Source organism: Uloborus diversus, chromosome 7 (assembly GCF_026930045.1).
Source record: "Uloborus diversus isolate 005 chromosome 7, Udiv.v.3.1, whole genome shotgun sequence".
Taxonomy (NCBI): domain Eukaryota; kingdom Metazoa; phylum Arthropoda; class Arachnida; order Araneae; family Uloboridae; genus Uloborus; species Uloborus diversus.
Window position 1 is genome coordinate 105,545,924 of NC_072737.1, and position 26,438 is coordinate 105,572,361.

General features: G+C 33.7%; 1 protein-coding gene across 1 annotated transcript in view; it reads left to right on the plus strand.

Moving 5' to 3' along the window:
- Positions 1-26,438, plus strand: part of LOC129226612 (putative polypeptide N-acetylgalactosaminyltransferase 9) — a 198,231-nt gene continuing 171,793 nt past the window's right edge. Inside the window, exon 1 of the mRNA XM_054861241.1 lies at positions 1-139. The gene's annotated coding sequence lies outside the window, so the exon portion shown is untranslated. The remainder of the gene's footprint in view (positions 140-26,438) is intronic.

The window sequence follows — 26,438 nt, forward strand, 5'->3', positions numbered from 1 at the left end:
TTCGACCGAAAGGCGTCGGTCGCGCTAAATTGCGTCCTTGTGTCAAATTGTTTTATTGTGAACTGTTAGCCATGTGATAATTTCTTCAAGCTTGGAGTATTAAATACGCGTCGTGTGTGGATGAAAATCTCATCAAATTGTAAGTGTCAGTTTTGTATAATTTGAATTTTCCAAAATGTGTAGGTTTTTCGTCTGAGTGTTGAAATATTTTATATGAAATTAACTTTCTAGAAAACTCAGAAGTTTTAAAAACTTTCAATGTAACTTAGAGAAAATACTAATTTAGTGATGAGTTAATGATGAAAATTGTTTGTTAAAATTATATCCGCGGTGAAAAGTTTGCATTTTTGAATTGCTTTCTGTAAAAGACTGATAGAAATAAATGCGGTTTTTTTTTTTTTTTTTTTTTTTTTGACATGCCTCACATGGGGGTACGGGGCATAGCAATGCGCCGGGACTGAGAAAGGTCCCGTGATGGAAAAAAAAAAGATGTTTTTGAAGCTTATTTTATGCCTAAAAACAAAAATTGAAGGAGCTCATGCTAGGTTCGGGCAAGGAGGCCCCGTAAATTGTGGGACTCATCCATGCTGGTCATAAATTGTTATATGCGCTTTATTCAATAAATAATAACTTATGACTGATTATACGCATTGTTTTATATTCTTGTCGTAATTTATTTTCAAAACATTTAATTCGATTTTATGGTGGTGTGCTTCGTGCTATTTTGCAACCCCTAGAAATACTGATAATATTTTCGTAATAGCACGGTTTTTACGAAAGATCACTTAACATTTTAAACAGATTTTTGTGATCTAAAGCGATTCAGGAAAGTAATTGCAGGTATGTTTTTTTTTTTTAATTTTATTTATATGTATAATGTAACAAAATACAGAAATTTACAATAATGTATGTTTTGTGTTATATTCATGTTCTTTGCAACATTATATTACACGTAAAACACATGTGTCTATTTTTAAAATTTAACCAATCTGTTTTAAATAGCAATGTAATTTGTATCAATTATTTTTTTGATGACTTTTTAATTTTGCGTGCTATAAGACATTCAAAAACTCATCTTGTCATTTTTCGTGTTATTCAAAGTGTACTAATTCAGGTTTTTGTTTCTGAAAAAATCTTTCTTCCGTCGAAAATTTAAAATTTTTATTCCAACTAGATTTCAAACATAACTACACTTTTGAAATTTAGATCGTACCAAAAAGTTTTTCAACTGCAAATTCAATTCATCTTGTATTTTCATGCCTTCAAAAAATTTTCTATATCTATCCTTAAGAATCAGTTTGAAACCTACAATATAGAATCCACAATGCATTTTATTGTGGATCCTATAGGATTTATTCGCAACAGGGACGAAATTGCAGGGAACCTCTGCATCTATACTTTTTTCCGGTGAAATTTCACATGTTCGAAAACAAATTTGCGCATGAAATAATAAATTCTAAAAAGTATAGGACTTCTTCATTTTTTTTTTAAATTGAACCCTGGTAACACTACCAATTAATCTCCATGGAATGCAAATATAATTTTGACAAAATACTATTCTAGAGCTGGGGGAGGGGGGGGGGGCGTCGACAGCTGGATGCTAGATGTAGTTTGCTGGATGTTTTTTCTTTTTATGTTCTTCGCATTGTTGTCATCCAACTTCAATCTTACAGCACAAACATGCTTGTTAAATTTCCGCTGTAAGTAAAGCAGTTTTTACCTTCAAATTTCAATGTTTTAATGATGTTCGTGGGAAAGCTAAAACGCGTTCTTCAATCATCTCTAAGACTCCCCTTTGTTAATAGAGCTGGCATTATTCTGACCACGGCAGAAAACCTTCCTAATAGGGCTACTTATGCATATAAAAATAATAATGATGACCATCTAACTGGCGCCACATTGGTTTTCGCAAGGATTAAAGAAAACGAACGCGACTCAATCCGCACCTCCCCCTCTCTCTCTCCTCCACAAGCAGTTTTTATAATATATATATATATATATATATATATATATATATATATATATATATATATATATATATATATATATATATATATATATATATATATATATATATATACAAAAGGGTCCGTTTCATTTCGATTTTTCTAAAGAGAGAGGAAAAAGGTATAAGTTCTTTCTCTGGTAAGTTATTTATTTCTCAGGGAGAGGAAAGACAATTGTCCTACCTCACCCCCTAAATGACGGGACTGCTTAGAAGCAAGTTGAATTTAGCCAAATAAGCGTTGTGTCGTTGTGTGAACTCCATTGATCAGGAAAATGTAATCTTTTAAAGTCCAAAACAAGTAATTGAAAATATTCACATAATCAAGAATGACCCCCCCCCCCTCCCGGATGTCTCCAAACTACTGTCCACGAGTAATTTTGATTGCATTGTAAAACTCAAGGAGGAAAAGTTTGTTGATTTATTGCATACATTTTAATTTTTAAAAGAAAAAAAATACGTGTCAATGGTAGTATAGTTTGAGTAAAAATCAGACACTTTTAAGAATTCGTAACCAATTATTTCAATCGTGCAAACAGAAATAGTATACTGCCAAACACTTAACACAAGGGTAATTGAAATTCTGCTCTGATCCCGAAAGTTTTGGCCCTAAAACAATGGTCGCCAAAAATTTTCGATCGTCGACAAAAAAAGGAAAAAAGAAAAAAAAAAAACCGTTCTGATTCTCTAATCGACCTATTTGAAAAAAATGTTAAAATAGATGGGGAAAATTGTCTTACCTAAGTATTTTATTTCAAAGAACAAAAAAAGGGTGGGGGAATACCGCACTGCTAAGTCTTGGATATCTGTAGGTATTATTCATTGTCGTCCAAAGTTCAATCATAATTCAATTATTTAAAGTTTTAGTTCACTTATATTATGGAACTCAAAGTGAAGAACATGTTCCAACCAAAAATCGTATGTATTGCATTGCTCTTAATAAATTAGTAATGGAACAGCATTGGTATTCGCCAACCCCTTATCGATCTCCTAGATCTAATCCACCCCTAATTGCACTATGATGACCTCCCCCCAGGGGTCGATATTAAACTCTTTGATGATCCCTGTTCTAAACAGCCATAACATTCATAGTTTTCTGTTGAATCTTTCTTGGTTTTCTGCTATGCAATACTCGAGTTCCTGGGAGTCGTCTTTGGAAAACCACCGGCAAAGCTGCTTTCCCTCAAGGTGATCGGCACCGAAAACACCACGAAATAAATTTCGTCTGGCGTAGAGAGGCAAAATTTCTGGAACTTTTGAGGCGGCGGAGATTTTTTTTTTTTGGAATATTTGGAAAAAGCGGTTTTTAACAAATTAAAATGCAGTTCACTTGTATTTTCTTAGACATCTATACATATAATAAAATAAGATGTTTGTGTGTGTGTGTGTGGCGCGCTTCCCGGGAAAACGGTAAGACCTAGAAAGATGAAATTTGGTATACAGGTGCTGATTTTGCCGAAGATGTGCACCTCGGGCTTCGATTTTTGATATTTTAATTAGAAAAAAAGTTATTTAATGTTTTATGTGTTTTTTTGCACTTTTTAGTACTTTTTACCTCACAGACCCCGAACCAATCGCACCACACAAATATTTTTTGTACTATAGTGTAGGAAATTTAATTTTAAATATGATGAATGAAAAAAGTTTGAAGATAGAGCATTTTTTGTATTTTTTATGAATTTTTGAAAAAACCTTTAATTTGCATTTTTTCCTGGGTTTTGTTTTTTTCTAATGTCATCCTGCGAGAAGTATCAAAGCCTCATTTCTGAAATTTAAGTTGGTAATAGTAAAAACATTTAGCCCTCTTCAGAAGAAAAAAGTTCTTAAAAATACGCAATAGTTTTTTTTTTACAATTTTTTTAATGCTGAACACATTATGTCTTTCCACGCATCAGTCGAAAAAAGCGTTCTTCAATCTTTTATGCCTCTGACGTCACTACTTGAATTTCGATTCGATATTTGCGATGGAATCTTAATCGCAAGCAATGTTCATCTTTTTTTTACTATATAGCTTACTTGTACATTTTATGACGTGTTGACCACGTGTTTTTCCGGAAGCGCTTGCTTTTTTTCTTTCCTTTTTGTAGTTTTATTTAGGGATTGCATTTATTTCTTTTTCCACTCCCCCCCCCCCCCCCAAGCTGGACGTTTTGCTGTATCTATATTACGTTACATTTCGTAGTTGTGCACATTTAATTCAATAAAAACAGCGAGTTTTTTTTTTTTCTTTGTCAAACGCTATTTGTCACTATGGGGAATTGTGGAGATAACTTTTTTTTTTTTGCTCTACTTAAATAAAAGCGGTTTTTTGAGTGATCTTTGTTTTTATTAGGAAATGGACGGGGAGGTTAAAATAAATAGAGATGGATAAGAAAATTTAGAGATAGCATAGATCGTAAAGGTAGTTAGCCGCCGAAGACAGCAATCATGGCGTAAAAATGTGAATGGCACAAAAAGAAAGATAGAGATGGATTGATCAATACTGCTGCTAAGTTTATCTAAACAGCCGCCGAAGGCGGCAAACTTAAAGTAAAAAAGTAAATGACAAGTTAGCCAAACAGCCGCCGTAGGTGGCTGCTTGCACAGAAAGGCGAATAGCGTAAGAAGGCGAACCAGCTGGTCGCCGCAGGCGGCTAGTACATATAATAAAACAAGATGTTTGTGTGTGTGTGTGTGTGTGTGTGTTTGTGGCGCGCATCCTGGGAAAACGGTAAGGCCTAGAAAGATGAAATTTGGTACACAGGTGCAGTTTTTGCTGAAAATGTGCACCTCGGGCTTCGATTTTTGATATTTTAATTAGAAAAAAAGTTATTTAATGTTTTATGTTATTTTTAGCACTTTTTAGTACTTTTGACCTCACAGATCCCGAACCAATCGCGCCAAACGGATATTTTTTGTACTATTGTGTAGGAAATTTAATTTTAAATATGATGAATGAAGAAATTTTGAAGATAGAGCAATTTTTGTATTTTTTATAGATTTTTGAAAAAACCTTTATTTTACATTTTTTTCTGGGTTTAGTTTTTTTCGAAACCCATCCTGCGACAAGTATTGAACCCACAATTCTAAAATTTTAGTTGGTAATAGTAAAAACATTCCGCCCCCTTCAGAAGAAAAAAGTTTTGAAAAATACGCAATAGTTTTTTTTTTACAATTTTTTTAATGGCAGAACACAACGCGAGCTGTTCGCTTGCCGGCTGAGTTCCGAGCTTACCTCATCACGTGATCCAACTGAAATCGTTTGCCTTCTCTTCACCTTTTTTTTTTTTTTTTTGCAAGCGCTACTTTTTGAACACTACGGGGAACATAGAGCCTTTTTTTTTTTTTTTTTGAGGGCTATTTTGATTAAATAAATAAATCCCGCGATTTTTTGCATGATCTTCGTTTCTGTTACGAATTGGCGGTTAGGTTAGGTAGATATAGAGATAGATAGAGGTTGAGTGGACAAAAAATGTTTTTGGTTTCAAATTAATACTTATATAAATAAAGAAAGATTGTACTGTCAGGAGGTAGATATGCGCAGATCGTATAGATTGATAGATAGACAAATATAGAGTTCGATATAGCAGATGGACAGCAAGAAAGAGGCATGCCCGTCATTTAAGGAATTTCAACGGGGTGTCAGTGCCCCCCCCCCCACACACACCATGACTTTGAAAAAACAATGCTTTCGCATAAAAGTGGAAGTGCTTTTTGTTATTTTTCGACAAAATTTGCATGAAGAGTACGTCGTTTGTGTCTCCCCCTCCTTTAAAAATATTCCAAACGACGGAACTGGAGATAGATATAGAAAATATTTTATTCAAACTACTAATGATATACATAGATATAGATTGATTGATACCGCCACGAAATTTGTTTAAGCAGCCGCCGAAGGCGGCAACATCGGTGTAAAAAGGCGAATGATAATATTGAGAAAAAAGAGAAAAACATCGATTAATACCGTCGCTAAATTGTCTAAGCAGCCACCGAAGGCGGCAACTCTGGCGCAAAAAGGCGAATGGCGTAAAAAGGCGGAGCAGCTGGTCGCCGCAGGCGGCTAGTTACAAATAAGATTATACGTACTCCGTTTGACTAGTGATAAAATCGGGGGCGGGAATAAAAATCTAAGCATATTGTTTAAATATTTCATTTTCCCAATGGAAGAAATCTACTTTGCTTGTTTTCTGTTTTTAAATAGTTTCATTCATTGCACGTTTTGTACTAACAGTTTTTTTTTTTTTTTTTTTTTTGCTTCCTGCTTTGCATTTACAAATAAAATTGTTTAAAAAATTTTATACTTCTTTACTAATAATAAAGCTAAAAATCTCTCCGTCTGGATGTTCGGAGGATGTCTGTAGAATGTCTGTAGGATGTCTGAATCTCTGTGACGCGCATAGCGCCTAGACCGTTCGGCCGATTTTCATGAAATTTGGCATAAAGTTAGTTTGTAGCATGGGGGTGTGCACCTCGAAGCGATTTTTCGAAAACTCGATGTGATTCTTTTTCTATTCCAATTTTAAGAACAAAATTATCATATGATGGACGAGTAAATTACGAAATTATCATAACATGGAACCGTAACATGGGCACAAGCCAATTGGCGAGATACGAAATTATCATAACGTGGAACTGTAACATGGGTACAAACAAATTGGCGAGAAAATTCACTATATATTATTTGTAAATATACAGGCGAACCAAAAGGCCTTTTAATTTTTCTATTACGGGCAAAGCCGTGTGGGTGCCACTAGTCGACAATAAAACCGAAAAGACAGAACAGAAATAATTCCAGAACAAAAAAAAAATCTTGAAAATAAAGAAAAAAAAAGTTTACTTGAGTTTTGTAGAGGAAGTTTGATTTGATCTGTTGTAGGAAAAACGTAATTAGCAGATTTTCTGAAAAACGGAGACACCAAGTCCGGAATAGTTTAAGATTACCGGTATAGAGCAGTTTTCACGGAACCAACAGAAAATGACTTCGGAAGATGAACAATGTTGGAAACTAATACAGTAGACCCTCGTTTTACACGGGTTTATTTTACGCGGTTTCGATTATACGCGGTTTAAGATTTGATACCTTTATTTTATTTTACGCGGATGCGGCAATGCAAACAGATAAAATTTTCCCCTCTTTCAAAATCCAAACTCCTAAAAATTGCAGTTTACGCGCAATCAACTGCATTTTGAAGTGCTAATAATCGAGCTTGGGCCACTGGAGACATTTTAAGCGATTGGTTCCAGAGCTCTTTCCAGAAGTTAAGTTATTAAACTCACACAGTTCAGAAATCACTGGAAGAAGAGCTTTTAGGAGTGACAAAAGAGGACAAAACCAACGAGGGTACCGAAATCGGTGACACACAGCCAAAAACATTCACATTCAAAATTTGGTGCCATTCCTAGACAATAGAAATGATCTTTCTGATTTGTTAGCGAAGGAAGATTCAATGATGGAAATTGACACAAGTGATCATGGATGCGTTAATGCTCTGCAAAGAACTACAGAAAAAAAAATTCTTAATGACTGGCAAAAGACTATCATAGTCCAGCTCTTTTTTATAAACAGAACACGAAACTAATTTATGTTTTCTTTGTGCATCTTGTGCATAGAAATCGATATAAAGTACATATTAAACTTATTATAAAATTAGTCATCAATAGAATTAAATATTTTTTTTAATCTGCGGAACCTAACCTCTATTTTAACTCTAATATTAAGTCTTAATTTACGCGGTTTTGATTTATGCGGCATTTCCGTGGAACGAAACCCTCGCGTAAATTGATGGTCTACTGTAATATAAAATCGGGGTTCCACTGTATTTGAAGGGCACAGATGGAAAAACTTACTTTTGACCACTTATTTATAAATTAAATTGTTAGTAACTGCAGCTAGAATTAAACCTTTAGGGTAGGGTGTTTAAAAAGTCTTATACGTAAGGGTGCACATAAGGGACAGCGCCATTGAAATTTTTAGGAGGGGTTTTTTAAAGAGGGGTTTTGATCTCATTTTTCATCACTGGGCGACTCGCTTCCTTATCTGGCAAAGAGCCACGCAAAAAATTTATGGGACATGCATATATTAAAGGAACCACTCAGGTATCACCATCATCATATTCAAGAATGTCCCATAAATGCTAATAAGTTTACCTCCCGTCTTTACTATTATAAACATCCAGATTTTTTTTCCCCAAAAACATTTTTTTACGTTTTTACAGAACTATGTAAAAATCAGATAGACCATTTCAAACGAAAGCGATGTTTGTTAACTTTAATTTCTCGCTTAGGAAGCAAACACACATTTCGATTTATTAATCAGTACTGTACAATATTGGAAATAACGCAAGTATAGGGACTTCTGCCGCAGTCGGCTTTCATTTTTTATTTCCAAGTATACTTGGGGAAAATCATTATTTCTTCAAAAAGTTGCGAACAAAAATTCGATACCAATGTTATAAATAATTTCCTCTTTTATTGCCCAACAACACTAATTACAATAACAGAAAAAAGACAAAACCGCTTGTAGAGGGTTGTTTTGTTGATGTCTCTAAAACCAGTGGATGACTGAATGAATATTTGCAAAATTTGATACCAAAAAATTTCAGTTCCTGCAATCGGGATGAAATAGCTTCCAAGTATTCTGAGTACATTTTCTGAAAACCGGTATTTTTGCCGATAGTATTATTTGACATTTCAGCCAGAATCAGGGATAACAGATTTCAGTAATTTTATAATTAAAAAAATAGGGATTACTCAAGTGGTTAAAGAAGATATTAGATCTTTTGTTTCAGAAACCAGTCAAAGTTCTTAATTTCGAAAAACAAATCATTCAATTAAATTGTTCATTAGGGATTACAACTACAACGCTTTTTACTGAAGGAAATATACTTCAATGTGTATCCCTGCCAGTTAAAAGTAGGCTTGCCAGACGTCCCGGTTTTCAGATAAAATTCCGGTGTCCCGGCCGGTTTACTTCACGTCCCGGAAAATGATAAGTTTGACTTTAGATGAACAAAAAATAACTAACTACGAAGGATTATTTAGGATAATTACTTTGCCATTTGTAACATAAAAACGTAAAATAATTATTGAATTAGCTTGTGAAGGTATTTACAACAGTATTGAAACCAAAAGAGCTAATGACAAGTACATGTAAATATTGTTTATTTTTTTCCTTATTCAAAGTGTTTCTCCTTCCTTAAGTAACTTGAAAATATTAACATGTAGGAAATAAAATTTATCTGTTCGGGTCATGTATTATTACTCATGGTTTTGGTTCATAATTTAGTGACCATTTTTTCATTAGCATGGAAAATGAACTACCGTCTAACATATTCTAAAAACTAGCCAAGGGTGTGAACCCTTTTGAATACTCGCGACACTGAGGTGGGGGGAGGGGGGCTTCTCTTCCGGTGTCTCAGTTGAACATTTCAGAAATCTGGCAGGCCTAGTTAAAAATATCTTATTCGAAAAAGTTGAATAAGATAGTAAAAATGCTTTATTGAAATTTTAGAGCTTAGCGCTTGATTGGTTTCTGAAATAAACGGCTCAGCTGAAATTCCTATTACAGAAAATCAAAAAATCTATTGATTAATACTTTATCATTTTATAAACGTTTATTACTGTCGTGGTAACATTAAAAAAAGTCTTTGATTATGCTAACTGTGTAACTCAACAACATTCACACTTAGTAAACTTCTAATTTACAGGTTATATCGACTTAAATCGAATTCTTTCATGTACTGCATGTGCCAACATTACTGACTATAACGATTTCATGCACTTTACTGAAAATTCAATATGCATATAGAGTAAACTCTCGATTATCCACAATCCGGAACATGTATTTTTGCAGCAAAAAGCAAATACCAATGGCTGTTTTACTCTCAAAAAATTGTAAATTTAAACTCAGTTGTTTTTGTTTTATTTATTTATTCTTGCGCTTTCTTCACCGCACATATACTTGCTCCATATTGATGTTAAGTTCTGGTGTGAAAAAATACAAAGCATTTATGCTGTACTGTATACATTTTCGCTGTTTGTAGAAAGTATCATGCATCCATACAGCTAAGTTTTTGAGGAGAGACAATTTTTACCTTAATTTTCCCTCATTTTAGCCTTTTTCGGTTTACCGCAATTTTGTTTATCCGTGGAACTTGTGCCACTCAATTCCGCTGATAATTGAGAGTTTACTATACATAATTGATATAACAACATTGGGAATTTTTGCATAACTCCAAGATTCGACTCATAAAATTCCCAAGATTGAGGCAGAAAACCCAAGATCACGTAAATAAGAATTCTTATTCACTTTTTTTTTATCGCTACAACTGTTATTTGGTTAATTATTAATCTTAAATAGGATCTAGTTAAAAGTTGTGATAATAAATGCATTAAAATTGATCTCTCAATAATTATTTTCGGAACAACTAAAACTAAAAAAAACTGTGTAAAACTTGCCTATTGCCCCCCCTCCCCCCGCTCCTCAAAAAAATAAAAGTTGATGTGTTGACTTACAGATAGTACACGTTAGATTTAAAACCAAAAGGGCGTGGAGGAGGAGAGGTTAAACCATAACTCCCTCGTTGAACTCCTGTTGCACTGTATGTATTAATGTATTACACAGTACAGTGGGACACATTCCGTTGTACAGTTTTTTCACAGTGCTGTGTATGCATATATACTTTATGCTACAGTTTTATGTGTCGTACTGTAATTCAAAATATTTGACATTGGAGTACAAACAACATTGTGCAATTTCTAACGAAAAGTAAAAGAGAGAAAAAAAAATGCTTTTACAGAATACTTAACTGTTTTTGTATACATTATTTAGATACAAAAGCCGCATTGTGATTGGTCGCACAGCTGAATGAGAAGCGAAAAAAAATAACATGAAAGTTAAGTACTGAAAATTTATTTTAAAAATTATTAAGCAGATAAATTTTCATCGACATGGTTACAAATCGTGTGTGTTCATTCAAGGTTTAATTTCAGCAGATTTTGCTTTAAAAAAGGGAAAGAGTGTAAAATTAACTTTTTTTTCAGGAAAAACATCAACCATAGATGAACTTAAAAAGCAAAACTTTTAAACTCAATACAAAATGTCTTGAATACTAATCCCAATAGTTTAAGATTGATAAGAAATAAAAATACCATAAAGGTATACACTAAATTTAATCTTTATGATGAGTACGGGGGCAAATTTGCCATTACAACCAAATCGTTATTACCGCATCCTAATCACCATTTCTTTTTTATGGATATGCCTTGTTTTACCTGATCTAGAAAATCACCACTCACAGTAAAACGGGTAGCAACTTCTCCATTTCCATTCCACTACATTTGTAGAAACAAGAAACTCAACGAATTGGGAAGTAGGGTCCTATCGCAATCCGTGATTGCGAAAAACATAATTTGAATTCAAGACGTCAAAATTTAAATGATTTTTTTTTTAAATATCATATTCGTATTAACCAAACTTTCTAATAAACGGGGTTCGGACTTTCGGGATTCAAAGTATTGGGTCATTCATTAATTACGTAAGGATGATTTTAGCAATTTTGACCCCCCTCCCCCCAAGTAAGGGTAAGTAAGAATCCCCCCCCCCCATCTTACGTAAGATTCCATTTCGATTTTCAAAATAATTAAATAACGAATCTTACATCACTGGAATCGCTATCAAATTCACTATCAATATATATTTTTTGAAAACGTTTTTGTGTAAAGAAATATTTACTAAAAATAATCCAGACTGAATGTTTTTTCGGCAAATATTTTTTATATATGATGTGATACTAATTAAAAATGAGACATGCCATACACAGTGCGATTCATTTATTATATTTTACACTGCTCCCTGCCAAATCCCTTGACCGCGCGATTTCTAATATAAAATATCGACTTGGAAAATATTACGTAAGAATGACTCGGGTCCCCCCTTCCCCCGCCAAGCAAGGGTATTTAGAGATTTTTTCCAACCCCCCTCCCCTCGAGACTCTTACGTAACTAATAAATGGCCCCTAGGCACCGTCGTTCTTAGATTATGATAATGAGAAAAATAAATAAGCTGAAATAGGAGGAAAACAATTATTAAATGTGAGTTTTGCATCTGCTGTTTGGAGATCTGAATATCCAGTTTGTATTTTTTCTTCAAGGAATTGAATGAATTTTCAAAATACACTGATTTTGCTGTGGAATCAGAAAAATTTGAAGGCCGAATCAAAAATTTCACCACTTTCCTATTGTTGAACATGTTAAAACCACCTTTCCTTCAACCTTGACTGATGGAAATGAAAAAGAGGCTTCTCGCCAATTCAGCCTTGTCTTCTTTCAAAAGACTTCCTCGATAAATTTTAGTGTCTGTCTGAAAAACTGGTAACGAAGGGCACATTTTAAAAACTTTTTACAGCTTCTGCTTTCATTAAAATTTAAAAACAATATTTCTCACTTTTATGTATTCTGCCCACTTTTTTTTTTTTTTAATTTTTAAATGTTGAAATACAGTCGAATTTGCTTATAACAAACGCGAAGGGATCTCGGTGTTTACTAGTTGAAACTGAGTGCTCTTAAAGAAAAAAAAAAAAAGAGTTCGTGGGGAAAAAAAATCAGAAAAATTCACACATACTTGCTTTGCTTTATTATTCTGTACAGTATCAAAGAATCTGGATAATTTGCATTGAACTATCTTATTATTATTTTCCTGTGTTATTGTTTGCAAGGAAACTCATGGTTCGAAAAACATCATCATTTGCACTACTGGCTTCGAAATTAAGTGATGTTTTTGTAGTGGAACATCTTATGCGAGGTCTTTGAAATTTTGATCCGCAAGTTTTTGTGAAATGAATGATAGAGTTGTTTTTTAATTGTTGTCAAAAACAATGAAAATCATTAGCAACTGTAATTATAAAGTCGCCCGTCAACGTATGACGGGTGAAAATTGCTTCTACATTTGAACGAAGCCATTGCTTATTTGGTGATATTTTGATAGTTGAAATGGTAACCTTAACTCCAGTGGATGAACCCTAAACTCCAGTTGATAGAGTTCATTGTTGAACCATTTTATCGTTTCTTCATTCCCCTGAAATGAGTCTTACCAGTAAAACAGTTAACTTACCGGATCGAGTTCAGCCTTGTCACAATAAAGCCTTTCCCTGCATGTTAAACTCTACCAAATCATATTACCAAATTATCATGCCGTGGCGCGAGTTTCATTGTTGAAACACGTGGGTTACTCGATCATCGGCTATTATTTATGTGAGGATTATAAAGTTTGTGTAGTTAACAAATTCAAATTAATTTCAACGCTGAATTAGAATTAGATTATTAAAATTTTGTAATAAGAAATAAACATGTTTAATCAACTACTATGTACTCAGTAAGCAAGAACTCGAGAGTACGGTTTTAATTTAGCATTATAAATTAATCATTTTTACTCTAGAATATCGAGTTTTTGGAGGTATACTTTGACTTCGTCGGTATCAATTTCCACGCTTCCTCCTGAGCTGAGAGATGCGTCAGCAACAGGTGACCACATTTGTCTTTCCTTGACCCCTGCTTGTGATGGATGGAATCACCATTTGCAAAACTTTCTAGCAAGTTTCATCATTACAGTTGCTTTTCCCTCTTCCTGTTAGTCTTTCCCTTGACGTTAATGGCATGCGTTTTAAAGTTCTGTACTGTACGAAAATGATTTCTTTGTGTTTGGTTCGTTTTCTTTTCAACTTCAGTAGAAAACTTTGAGTAATAGCATTAATAATTAATACTGAGTAAAAAAAACTTTCAGCATAATCTTGGGATTATATATTTTTTCTCTCACAACAATTTGATTCAAAATTGAACATTTACGTTCACAAATTTAAACACAGTTCCTAGCAGGACTGTGAAGTGGTTGGGAAATGACCGACTCCGGTTCCGATCTTAAGAATTTAAGAGGTCTTTGACTCCGACTCTTTTGCCTCAGAATCTGGGCGGTCATTCCAAGCTCGTCAGCTTGCGAGATCGAGATTCTTTCTCACGTGATCGGTGGTGACGTAGAAATGTCGCAAAGTAGTATTCTAATCCACTCGATCCTCGCCGCAAGCTACGTTCGAGTAGATTAAAATGCTACTTTGTGACATTTCTACGTCACAACCGATCACGTGAGCGAAAATCTCGATCTCGCAAGCTGACGAGCTTGGAATGACCTCCCAGTTCTACTCCGACTCTATAGCACTAGAAGGGCGACTTGGACCCTTCAAGTGGAAAACGGACTATACATCATTTTGTTTGGTAACTTGTTTACTTTCTATCTTGATCACAATAAAAAGAAACATAAAAATATACTCAAAATGATTGGTAAGATCTACAAGCATACGGTATTATTATAATTTAGAAATTACAGTTGTTGAATGTCGCCAACAACGGAATGTTTAGTTTGCTATAGCGATATATAAATTAAATTCGCCAAAAATAAAAAATGTACCCAGCGACGTACCTTTAACGCATAAGTACCAATCCATGGTTTCTAATCTTTCCTCGATTCAAGTCTTCAATTTAAAAGCCTTTTTAACACGCTTTTATTAGCTTCACCTGTATGTATGTATGTATGTATGTATCTTGTAACGGAATCTTGCGACTCAAATTTCGCCCACTACCTGCGATCGGATTCTTTTGAAATTTGGCACGCGACCTCAGACCCGATGACAATGCAATATTCTATAATCAAATTAATTAACTCTTTTAATTGTTAGTTTCTCCAATTTTAATCAATATTTTGGCATAAATCCAACAATGTGAAAAAGGAAAAATTAAAAAAAAATACATTAAAAAATGCTCGCAAAAATTATTTAAAAATATCTACAAAAACCTTTAATTTTTCTGCATCAGACAAAATTTGTTTCAATGTTCCAAGGTAATTAGAACATGAAATATAATTGTTTTTAACTAATTTCATGCCAAAATTTGGGTGAGCCTTCAATTGGAAATTCATTGCTGATCAGACCATTGTTGAACAAAACTTTTATTCAAATGCATCTCAAATTTTCAAAGTAATGTAGATATGATTTCCGCACACATACATCGATGACTGAGATGGATTAGCTGGATTAAACAATTACTCCACAGGCAATTTATCAGCGAAGTTGAATGTTTTTAGAGCTCGGCTGTTACACTTTAAGGGGTACAGTTGCTCCTTTTGGAGTTCGAGAGACCACGTTTCGAATGCCACCCGAGACCTTTAGTCGCTTTTTTTGGGCAAATTTCATGAATATAAAAGATTTTGAACAATGTTGAAATGAATATTTTTTCGTAAAACAAGTTAAACTAAAAAGAAGAAAATAAAATAATAGTTTAAGAAACTAAAAAAACACGCTTTCGTAGCAAAATGACCTAAAAAGTGAAAAATAATCTTTGGATGATAGTAGTTGACCAATCACTTAATTTTAATGTAATAGAATAAAGCGTGGGGGGCTTCTTATCAGTTGTCTTGAATTTCTTCCATTTGTTGTCCATGCAAAAATGTAAATCGACAGCACCCCACGGTTTTTTGTATTACATTAAAATTAAGTGATTGGTCAACTACTATCATCCAAAGATTATTTTTCACTTTTTAGTTCATTTGCTATGAAAGCGTGTTTTTTTTAGTTTCTTAAACTATTATTTTATTAAACTTTTTTTCACGATTATACTTGTTTAGGGCGTATCTGCATAGAAATGAGCCCACATCATGCTTGTGAAATTCAGACTTGACTGCCATCAGCAAGCCACTTTCAAAAATTCGTCAGGCTGCATACTGCACGTAAGGGTGCTAGCTACTGCGTAAAATGGGTTAGAACTGTGTTTTACAAGAAAATATACTAATGAAGTGGAAATATGCACAAATGTTAGTTAAATGGGCATTTCTTTTAGCTGACCTAAGTTACGAAGCAGTTCCTCTTACGTTTGAAATTCGAAAAAGTGCCTATCATTGAAAGTGTCCGATGAATTTAGAGATGCATAAAAATGTAACGAATCTATGGGCGCACACTCACACAAAAATTGTTGAAAACTTTTTTTAAACGTATTTCATTTCCATGGGCTTGCAGCCGCGTTATAATATAGGAGTGGCATTGTGAATCCTGTTCTCAACAAATAAACGATAGATACAATACAGTGTTAACAGGGCTTAATTACTGAATAGGCCAGCTAGGTCGTGGTTTAGAGCCCCCGATATTCAGGGGCTTCCAAATGACTGAAATTACTTTAGTCTATGACTAAAATTGTATCAGCTAACGGCTAAAGTTATAAAGTTTGAATACAGGGGGCCCCAAAAAAGTATTTTGCCTATAGTCCCTCAATATCTTAATCGGGCCCTCAGTGCCGATAGACTTAGAGCTAGATGTGGCAAATTTTATTGCAACTGCATCGCGCATTTATTGTAAATTGAATTACGTAGTATACGTTATATAGTGTACGTATTAGTTTAAATAAACAGCACTTTAATTTAAAAAAAAAACTACATACTCACAAAAGAAAGATAATTAAAGCTTTATACAAAAATGATCTCTTAAGAAAATTAAAAGATCTTAGAATGCAATAGATATATGCAAAAAAACAATCTGAGTTGCTGAGGCTATAGCCTTTTCATGAATGAAAGATTAGCGTTATGCAGAGTTAATCTCAAGTAAAAATTTAAGAACTATGATTTCTACATTTCTGGGAAATTTTTATTTGAGTATATTTTTGAAAAGATTATATAACTCAACGATCAACAACATTCCTAACACGAATTGTAAGTTTTAAGTTAGTCAGTCTGATCATGAGTATAAATAAAATCATCTCAGTAATCCAACTCCTAATACTGTGCAATGTAGCCCACTGACCAACTAAGAAATAGACATTTTTTGAACAAAGCAGTATTTTAAAAACAGAAAGCTCATTACCAAACGTTTAATATCAACTCATCTTTCAATTGCTAACTCCCCATACCGAACAAACCTGTCATTAGTAATTGACCGCAGTTGCTTTCCTTGACCCCACAAAAAACTAAAAGTTGGAATCGTGTCTTTTATTTTCCGGAAAATCATTAATGAACAGTGCCTTGCAAAGTTTTACATCATCTCTTGGGTTTTCCTCTGCTTATTCTAGCCATTAAAAGTAGTTTTATTTATTTTTTTGCTCAATTTCTCATTGAAGGATTCGTTGAAGGTAACTGGTTTTTAACTGTGGAAGTACTTGTCATTTATTTTTATCGAGACTATTTGAGAAAAGTGAATTTTACTATTTTACTGACACAAAACGTTATCAGCTGTAGGCGACTTTTTAAAGCGTAAACCTGATGATAAATTTATAACTTCATGCGTATAGAAATTAAGTTTAGAGAATAAATCTATCTACTTTGGAGTGTGTTGTTATATTACTTTTTTTTTTGTTATGAGTAACCACTTAATTCAAGACTTTTTTTTCTTTCTGAAAACTGTAAGGTAATCTTATAACTCTAAGCTAAGGGTAAGACGTAGAGAAAAGTATTGACACATGAAACATGTTGCAAATACGCAGTTATTCAAATGGGGATTGTTTCCTTCAGTCAAAAGTAGTACTTTTAGTCACTGAAATTGATAGAATAAGCAAAAACAATAACATGGACCCAGAAAATTCTTTCATTTTCCCAACAGTTATTTTTTAATTATTTTTTTTAAATGTTCGATTTTTCAAACAAGGCGTGGTCTTGATGACGTCACTTGATGCTCTTTGACGCGTCTTTGTACCGCGTTTCCACGTTATGATAATCAAGAAGCGAATTAAATTGCGCTCTACGCTTGCTATCAACCATATCGTTGCCAATACACGTGAGTAAGATGCGAATTAAATATTTTGCTCTGTGAATGGCAACACAGAATGGCATTTCATCATTTGTGATGTCATCGGCAAGAAATGCAAACAATGAAAGCACACCGTTTTAAGTAATTTTTTAAAAATATTAAACTTAAACAAATTATTTATAAAGTGGTTAGATCCTATGTTTTTAAGCATGTTCTTTCAGAATAAAATACTTTTAAAATTTTGGAAACGATCCCGTTAAGAAAAAATAATAACATTATTTCAACCACCAATTTTTGGAGGAAATAAATAAATAAATCATGTGCATGAAATTTTTAAAAATCACATTAAAAGTGAAATAACGAAATAAAGTGAAGTTTTATTCAGCGTAAGAGGAAATATTTTTATGAAGTAGCAACCTGTCGGTCATATTGCAGCAAGAAATAGCTGCTCTTGACAATCCTGAAGAACTCATGTATTCGCATTACAATTTAAAAGCGTCTGGATTTCATTCTTCATAATACTGTTAACGTGAACGCCAGATGTGAGGATTAATTTCAATATTTCATTCAGTTTTACACAAATTTTGTATTGTTAGTCTTTATTTTGGGCAGTACACTTTCATTGTACATGACATACTCATGTTGCAAAAAATTATAGCCATTTATTGTTGATAAATTTCTTCATCTCGGTTTCTTGTCCAACAAATACTTTAAGATTTAAAAATTATTAAAAAATATTTTTAAAATATTTTCCTAGCATATTAATCGGGAAAAGTTATTAATCAAAAACTCAGCAATAATAAATTGGGTAAAATTATAATAACACTCAATAATATTCTATAATTGTTAATTTTTCTCCAATGGAAGTGAACTTCTTTAGATAACTAAATATAGAAAACATTTCCCAATGTGATAGATTGATTAATGTTTTCTTCATGAACTGTATCATCATAAACATAATTATTCAGGTTTTTTTTTGTATCCTTTATTTATTTATTTATTATTTTTTTTTTTTTTGTTTATTAAAATGATTAAAATTTTATGGTTTTCTTTCAGCGAAGTCGTTTTTTAACGAAATTCGGCATTGAATGTGTTGAATTTGCACAATATACATTACAGTGCATTTATTTTATGCTATTATGGAATGCAATTATTAATCCCTTGGGTTATATCTCCCAATGCAAATGTCATTTTTAAAACATGATAAGCATGAAACATAGCGTAGAAATTAGTTTTAAAATGCAAAGTAAGCTAAAATCGCAAAAACAACGTTAAAATAGTCAATAAAATTTTCAAAGGACCCGTTTTCCAATGGAACAAAAAACTTGTGAATGTAAAGTCTTTCGAAAAAACTTTTTTCCCTATTGAAAAAGGCACTTCTTGTAACCCCCGAAACGTATTTCTGCAGTTCTTATGCATATTTATTTAATTTTAATACAATTTTTATGATATTGAACTTCATTTTTTTCTCTCAAAGGAAAACATTTTATTTATAACTAAACTAGTTTGGAAAGTTTTTCTGCTCTAACCTTTCCTGTTGCCTGTTGAAAAGATTGCCTTTTTGTACTTTTTGCGGAAGTGTTGTATGGCAACACTCCAATCTGTCAATTGGCAGTCTGCGCGATCGTATTCTACGCCTCTTGCCAGACGAAGTTCACAGCATCCCGACTGATAAAAATAAAATGGGTCATATTCGTTGCCATTGTTCATCGCAAAAAGAAAATAGTTTCCTATTTTAACAACCTTTACCGTCTTTATTTACAAAACTGTTCAGGTTTAGAATTTCTTTTTGTTTTTCTTTGTACACTTTAGCAGTTAAAATCTTACATGACAATAACACGATTTTTTTTCTTTAATTTAATCATTATTATTATTATTATTATTTTGCAGTCTGCTAAGCAAAAATTAAAGATTTTGAATATATTATATGTGTAAAAATATACTTAAAACTGGAACTTCGGAGTCTGTGGGAAAATGAACAACTCCGACTCCTTTACCCCAAAATCAGCCTGACTCCGACTCCACGACTCATCCGCATCCCTGCTTAGAACTAACCGTACGTTTTGAGTGCATTTACACATTATCTTTAAAGTTCAAGTCTTTATAAGTCACTCATTGAATTAAAATTAATCTTAGGTATACTAAGTTAGAATTGGTTTCTATTAAACTCAGTACATTGGAAAAAAAATTACGATAAAAAAAAATTGTATTAAGTATGATAAATTTTAAATCCAACGACAACAATACGAAAATCAACATGTTAGTAAAATATGCATACACTGAAACTCTGCTAATCATAAAGCTCCAAATATAGCTGTCTGTTTATCTTTTCGCTGCCGCTGCCCACACAACAGATCGTATAGACACGGATACATACATGACGGATAAATTTGTCACAAAAGATTTTAATTTATTTTTATTTTTTTCGAAATTTGAATGAAGTCATCACCAGAGCCCGACTAACTAAAAGTGAGACCCCAGGCCCACATTAATTTGGAGGCCCCCTGAAGACTACGCAGTGTATGATTTACATTTTTAAAGCACGAATGCACTTTTGGAGGCCTCTTTGTCTAATCACACAACTATGTATAAATCACTTATGTGCATTTGTGAATCCTCTTTGGACCCCCTCATAATCGTGATCAAGTAAATTCGTTACTGGCAGAATGATTAATAATTCCCCTTCAAAGAATTTTTTTCGAATTGATAAGTCAAAATTTTTTATTTTTTAAAAAATACATGTATTTTTCATATCATTGCAATGCTATGCATAATTCTTCTTTAAAAAATGTGGGGCTCCTTAGGAACATGGGGCCCCAGGCCTAGTCAGCCTGAGTGGTAATCAGGCCCTGGTCATCACTGTATTTAATTCTCAAAAGTTTACTTACTGTACAGAACAATTCTGGCGTCAAACAAATACAATTTAGCTATACGTGAAAAGTATTTCCATATTTTTGTATCGCTTTAAATAAACGTATTTCCATTGATAAAATCACCATTTGTAAGATATCTGGTTGCATGGAGTACTATGTTTCCTCTATAGCTTATATAACTTCTTTAACGGAGTCATAATGCTTTCCAATTTTGTCAATTTGACGGTTTAAGGTACCCAAGACTTTTCCATTGGGATTTGAGTCTGGGCTCAAAGCTGACTGCTGGCCATTTGATCTAATAACCATTTTCTTGTGGACCTGCAGGTGTGTTGGATGCATTATTGTGCGAAAATTCCCTTCCAGATCCACTAATAAACTCAACGAATGGAAGCAAATGGTTTTTTTTTTCCCGATGGCAGGTATAAAAGACAAGACTGACATCCAAAACAGATCAACTAATGAACAAAGAAATATAAAAATAACAAAAGAATGACAGTAGAAAGTCTATGGACCCATTCGGTCCCTTGCGTCACAGTATCGTTCCTATAAACTCTTGGAGCACAGCGTAGGGTAGCGCTTCAGACTAAATTGGAGCTTGGACCGCGTGGAATATAACTGTAGATCAATTAAGCGTTTCTAGTGTGCATCACGAGGAGGTGGATTTACGTTGCACCCCGTGAAAGCAAATGTTTCTTGATCCTTTTGATGAAATTTGTCTTCCTTGAGCACTGGCAATAGAGACAACAAATAAAAAGAATCAAAACGAAATCATGCTAATGGCCAAATGACCTCCAAATTGTTACCGATTCGCAAGCAAATGTCGGACAGTTCAGTTTATAGCATCCAGAGATTCTATACATGTTGTAATTGAGTTGTTCGGCATTTGGTTTTACAATTTTACCTTTGCTTCGGTTAAGGGGCGGTTATTTGTAGTGTTGTTTCATAACTGATTTGCCACCCTGCTGTATGCTCGACTAGGTTCTTTCTTCTTTCTTGAAGCTGTGTCATCAAAAGGAGATCCAGTCACCAGGGTATTAATCAGTTTAAGCTACCTACCAGGGTATTAATCGGTTTCAGCTACCAGGGCATTAATCAGTTCCAGTTATCAGGGCATTAATCAGTTCCAGCCCCAGCCATCAGCGCATTAATCAGTCCCAGTCATCAGGGCATTAATCAATTCCAGACACGAACATTAATATATTTCAGCCACCAGGACAGAGAATGTTGACAAACGTTGTCTCAATTGCCGTTTCCGATTTGCAAATATAGTAAAATGAAAAGCGCAGCTGAACATTTCGGCTCAGAAATTTGCAGAAAGCATTGGGCGAAACTTAAAAGTTTTTGGAATTCCAGAATGAATGATTGTTATTTTGGACCATATTTAGGGCACTTGATATTTTGTCAGGAATATCAGGACAAGCACGAGCTTAACATTTTTGAGAATACTTTTCCAAACGTTTAATGTGACATACTCAAATGGCAAGATTGTAATATATTATAATCTTAATAGATCACGGAAACACTCACTTTTTTTTCTGTTTAATGCACGCAAAACTTTTCCACGATATCAAACAGTAAATTCACACGAATACAATTCGTACAATTTTCTGTAATAGAGTTTTTCGATCGTTTCGACCAATAGCGTGACAATAAAAACTCTCGACACAAAAACGCGACAGCTTAGAACGATTCAGTTCACTGAATGCTCAAACAGGAAAAAAAAAAAAAAAAAATTGGCGGAGAAAAAGCATGTCTCTATCTGATGAGTACATAAACTTGGCTTCTTTCTACGTGACCTAGGTCTTAAAAGGACTAGTCGTAGTACTTTCACCCACCATAAAAACAGACGAATTTCTTTTCCACCGAGAAACGTCAAACCACACTCCAGCTTCGAATGTCAGTGGCCCTCATTCAAGGTCACAGTTTCCACATATGCTTTGCCTCATTTGTTCTGATCTTAATGTGACAAGAAAGTGAATGTTGAGGTGTGAATTTCAGAGTCCACGAAAAAAAATGTGCGTTAAAAATTTCGTAATACACATCTGAAAACTATATTTTTATCATTATTATTATCTATTTATTTTAATTTGCTTTCAAAGTATGTTTTTCTAGAAGCAATTCGATTCGTGTGCATCAAATCTAAGTGGTAATCAGGTCTGTGGACCTGGGCACCATAATTCTAGGGGCACCAAGTTAGGGTTACATTTTCCCAGTCTTGTCCCGCACATACGCCTCATATATTTCATTAAAAATAATACTTTAAAACATTAATTGCAAGTTTATGTGTGAAATCTTAAACAAAAAATTTCGTCGTACCCGTTAAAATTATTACTTTTTAATGAAATATGTATGTGATCCCGCATATGATGAAATATATTCGGGGGACAAAAGGCAAAAGGTTGACTTTTTCGTGGAATGGCCCTATTACTTTGAAAATGTAGATTTTCTTGCAAGACGGGAACTAGATTTTACCAGGACCTGGGCATCGGCTTGGTTTGATCAGACCCTGGTGGTAATGACAATTGTCTTCCGTCCAGAAAGAATAACTAAATTACGTAATGGTACTAGCGTAAATAGAGTTCCTTCTGGTTAGTTTTACTTTTGGTTATTAACAGTGCTTAAATGTTTACAATATATACTAATATATTTGGAAGTGTTTGTCAAAACCAAGAGCTCTGGGCGAGAATTCCCCCTTCTCTGTGCACTGCTTGATGGCGTTCGTAAAATGAATTTAATATCACTTGGGGGTGTTGGTGGCGAAAATCAACACAATTTGTTATTTTTTTTCGAGGCCTAAAGCAATTGTTCTTTTTGACTGACAACAGTTGGTGCACTGCGACCCCTCGCTTGACCAATGCTATTTCTTTTAATTAGTACCTATATGCCTTACCACCTATATGCCTTATTTATTGATAACTGTATTGCTGGGATGGCTTTATGATTCTAAGTTCGAGTGAATTCTCATTGGATCTGCCGATGAAATGTTTGTTGAAATGTCTACTTGTGATTCTAAGGCGAGGTCTAAGATAGACCACATGGTGATGACACTTAAATGCAACTATGCAAGATAAGAGTGTAAGAGGTTCAATATGTTTTTTCTCTTTTTTAGTTATACAGCTGCTAGTAGATGAACAGAAGCAGTTTTTGTTTATTGCATTTATGTGACATGAATTTCTAGGGAACATATAACTTCCATCAGCAGGGGAACTTTTTGACCTTTTCAGAAATTTGAAGCTAAACAAACGCAACATTTCGATTGAAAGAGAATTTTTCTTGCATATAAATGGAAGCATATTTTGTCGAAAAATCTGGTAATTATTCTACTTAAAACAACTTCTATTTCGCAATAAAATCTTGTAAGTCCCTAATATATATTTTTCAATTAAATGGCTGTAAGTCATCATCTTGTTCAAAAAGAATTAATTCGCAACTCAAAGTAGTAAAAGAACTTGACTAATATTTAACCACGGAGTACTCTAGAATTTTTTTCATCTAATGTGTTTCAATAATAAATTCTGTAAGTTTCAAAGGTAAACATGAAAATATACCTTTCAAATGCATTCTCAACCCAGAATCAATAGATATTTAATTATGTAATCATTTTTGTAATATCTAGTTTTGGAATTTTCTTTGCGCAATAACTTTGAAGAGGAGAAAAACTAAAAAATCTAGTTTATAATCGGACAAAGGATGCGCTTATTAGATTAAAATAAAATTAAATACTTTCCCTTCTTTTTTTTAAATAGTAGAGAGAAAAACAAGGAGATCAAAAGTCACCGCTTTACCGTGCCGCCGAGAAAAAGGTAGAAGTTATGTGTGACGAAAAGGTGGTCACGCCCCGTTTGAAATGAAGGGTTATTTTTATTTTTTTAAGCCTGGTCTAATTTAATTTTCTTTCGAGAAAATGGTCATTATGTTTCTTTAAGTTATTTCAAACGTTTATTACCGAATTTGATTAAAATGAATACCTCTCTCTTTTTGACTTTTTTAAATACTTCTGATTAATACTACAGTGGACACGCCGGTTAACTGAATCAATGGTTAACTGAATCAACCGCTTTAATGAATCAAATTGCCAAAAAACTGAACAAAATCCAGCTTTATTGAATTAACCGCTTTATGGAATCAGCCGCTTTATGGAATCAAAACTGTTAAGAACAAACGTGATTCATATAAGTGGGGGCCACTGTATACAGGGTGTTCCGTTTTAACCTGCAAGACCTTTATTTTTGCAACCGTTAGTCCTAGATGCATACTTCCAATTGCAAAAATGTTCAAAATCAGATGCAAAGTTAAGATATTGAAAATTAGAAGCAAAATTAAAAATGAGTCAAAAACTACAAAATTTAAATTTTTATACGGGCCCTAAGTCCCCTAACTTATATTTAGGGAAATAATCCCCTATGCAAAATAATTCCAACACAAAAAGTTTGACATTAGTACAACCAATATTCACCGAAATGTGAAACGCTGCGTTTTGTGACTTACACCACTTTTCACTCGCCGTCAATAACACCTTTTGGGGGTAAATATAGCGGTTAACAAGTGTTTAAAATTATGTGTGCATAGAGTACGGTTTTTCAAATTGTTCGAGGCTTTGTAGTGTATTTTTGCGTATCAGGGCATAACATTTGCATTTACTGCAGTGAAATATATAAATTCTTTTTTTTTTTTTTTACATTGACAACCTGTCATTCTACTGAAAGGACGATAAGTTCCAATCTCATCATCTGTATGGTCCCTCAAAACTTTGAAATGGAATATCTCCTTGATTTTTGGCCGCACAAATTTCAATTTTTTTGTATCAGTAATAGTTTTCAATGGAGATTATTTCTCTAAACATTAGTTAGGGGACCTGGGGCCCGTGTAAAAAGTTAAATTTTGTAATTTTCGACTCATTTTTATTTTCACTTCAAACTTTCAATATGTTAACTCTGCATCTGATTTTGAACATTTTTGCAATTGGAAGTATACATCTAGGACTAACGGTTGCGAAAATAAAGGTCTTGCAGGTTAAAACGGAACGCCTTGTATATGTATTTTCATATTTACATCTTACATTGTGATACATTTTGTATTTAGTATTTCACTATCGTCATACTCTAATTAAGCTAGAACCCTGTAGAAAATGGAATCCAGTTTTTATTTTTTTACAGTTATTATCAAGCTCCGGCAAATCACAGAAGCCAGGTGACCAGGGCGACTAAAAAAATACCTTATGGACTAGTTCCTTCAGAAGCCCTGTTACACTGAATTTTTCTATGAACTTCGAGAAATAATATATCTGACATGAAATACACCGCCAGCTCAGTCAATTCCAGTCGAGGACTGCAGTTTCGTACTTATTAGCACTCATCAGCCCGGCCTAGGAGTGCCTGAGCTGGAGGTGGAAAACCTCTTAAGGAAGCCAAAAGTGCCAAACAAACTGGTACCTAATACAGAATTAACACTAACCTGAGCTGGCGGTGTATCTCATGTATTTCTGCCTAAGCCCTGGCTATACGGCGGTAACTTACTGAATAATATATCTGAAGCTTTAAAAAAAAATTCCTGGCTCCAAAGATTTTACAATTTTTGTTGTCTGTGGTGATGATTATTATTAACATTTTTGCGCTGTGGTAAATTTCACTCAATAGGGCCATTCTACAGAAAACGGTCATTTCGTCCCACACGTGACGAGTCGTATATTTCATTAAAAATAATACTTTAAAATATTAATGAACAAATTTTTACTGCTTAACAAATTACAAACTCATGTGTGATTTCTTGAGCAAAACATTTCGTAATCACCCTTTAAAATTATTACTT